Here is a 2,347-nt window from a genome sequence, read left to right on the forward strand (position 1 = left end):
CCCAGCCCGCCATACTATCCTTGAAAAACCCTAACCCCAAGTCTTCTAGGAGATGGATTTGAGTGACAGCTCCAGTTCTTTCATGTGGCCAGCCTCAAGTCAGTTCAACTCTTGCTTTTGCTCTGTTGCCAAGGCTGGAGTACGGTAGCGTGATTTTGGCTCACTGCAACCTCTGCCTTCTGGGTTCAAGCAATTCTCCTTCCTCAGCCTGTCTAGTAACTAGATTACAGGTGCAAGCCACTACCCCTGGCTAATTTTTGTATTTTTAGTAGAGACAGAGTTTTGCCATGTTGGCCAGGCTGGTCTCAAACTCCTGACCTCCATTGATCTGCCCACCTCAGCCTCCCAAAGTGTTGGAATTACAGGCGTGAGCCACCGCACACGGCTTAAACTCTTTCTTTACTGCAGATACTACAGTCTTAGTGAACTGGTTTTGTCTGTAGCAGGCAGGAAGAACCCATCAGGCAATTTACAAGCCCAAGAACAAGGAAGGTAGCTGTGACTTCCCCTGGGGCCCTGCCCTCTGGGCTAGAACTAAGTGGGTCTATCATAACCCAGCTTCTCCACTGACCTTGCTCCTTCAAGCTCTACTGCTTTCAAATCACAACTGCATGGTGCTTTTGCTCTGGATACAAGAGAGAAAGTGGACACACAGGAAAGGCCCTGGGCTGAGAGTCGCCTTGACTTCAGCTATTGGCCTGGCTCTGGGTCAGATTTCACTTAGCCCCATGGGTTGCCAACTCCTCAGCTACAAGACAAACTGACCTTTGAAATGGCTTCTCAAGTCCCTCCTGGCTCTAGGATTTGAAGCCTGTTTTGTGCGGCTTGCTCATACTGTGCAAGATAATGGAAAGGCTGTTATAGTGCAGTCCTTGTTCTTGGTTCTTGCAGAGGCTCCAGAGACCTAGGTCAGTGATTCTCCAACTTCGGCATGCTTTAGAATCATCTGGAGCACTTGGAAAAACAGATTCATGGGCCCTATCCCACAGTGTATGATTTAGTAGGGTTGAGGTAGGGCCTGAGAGTTTGCATTTCTTCTTTTTTAAAAGTGTTTGCAATTTTTATTCCAGTTACATAAAAATAAAATATATTTGAATAGAAGTAGAAGACTAGAAGGCACTAACAAATAATAGTAACAGTGGTTATCTTTTAAAATAATAAAGGAGGTGGGGCCAAGGCATGGTGGCTCATGCCTGTAATCCTAGTGCTTTAGGAGGCTGAGGTAGGAGGATCGCTTGAGGTCAGGAGTTTGAGACCAGTCTGGGCAACATAGCGAGATGCCGTCACTACAAAAATAAATAAATAAAAATAAAATAACATCTTAATAAGCAACGGAAAATAAATTTGTTTTGTTTTTGAGATAGAGGCTTACTCTGTCGCCCAGGCTGGAATGCAGTGGCACGATCTGGGCTCACTGCAACCTGTTCCTCCCGGGTTCAAGCAATTCTCTCAAGTAGCTGCACTTACAGACGCGCCACCACTACACCTAGCTAATTTTTTGTATTTTTATAGAGATGGGGTTTCACCATGTTGCCCAGACTGGTCTTGAATGCCTGAGTTCAGGTGATCTGCCCACCTTGGTCTCCCAAAGTGCTGGGATTACAGGTCCAGTGTTTTCTTTAATGCTGAAAATTTCTGCTAATAATTCTTTTCACAAAACATCCTTTGTTGACATTCTACAAATACCATCCCACAATGTTCCCAATATTTTCTTCTTGTGGAGGGAATTTATGTTTCTTTTTGACTTTTGTGATATTTATTATTTCAGGAAGATTTTTCAGAGAAACCTGCTGGCCTTCTACTTGAGGCATTAGATATCCTTGATTTATTTGTTTTGCTCCCTTGTTAGTATAAACAATTAGAATTAAAGGGTCATTGGCTGAGATACCACATTTTTTCAATGCCTCTGAAATATTGCTATTTGGGGAAAGGTTGAAAATAATTTCAGTAGATAGAGCTCCTGACTTCATTTCTCCCAGTTTGTAGAAGCAAACTGCTTTCTTTGCGGCTGCAAATATCTCAAATGGATTGACAGTCACTGCAGGATGTATCAGTGAGCCATCAATGATACCTTCCATGGCTTTCTTTCTCAAGTTCCCCGCATTTTTTACATCTTTAAATAATATTAATAGAAGAGTCGGCCGGGCACGGTGACTCACTCCTGTAATCCCAGCAATTTGGGAGGCTGAGGCGGGTGGATCAACTGAGGTCAGGAGTTCGAGACCAACGCTGCCAACATGGTGAAACCCCAGTTCTATTGAAAATACAAAAATTAGCCAGGCGTGGTGACACATGCCTGTGATCCCAGCTACTTGGGAGGCTGAGGCACGAGACTCACTTGAACCCA

The 2,347-nt window shown here is 44.3% G+C and overlaps 1 pseudogene; it reads right to left on the minus strand.

Moving 5' to 3' along the window:
• Positions 1 to 1,651: 1,651 nt before the first annotated feature.
• The window catches only part of LOC105516872, a 9,131-nt pseudogene continuing 8,435 nt past the window's right edge, over positions 1,652 to 2,347 (minus strand).

Source organism: Colobus angolensis, unplaced genomic scaffold (genome assembly GCF_000951035.1).
Source record: "Colobus angolensis palliatus isolate OR3802 unplaced genomic scaffold, Cang.pa_1.0 Scaffold293, whole genome shotgun sequence".
NCBI lineage: Eukaryota > Metazoa > Chordata > Mammalia > Primates > Cercopithecidae > Colobus > Colobus angolensis.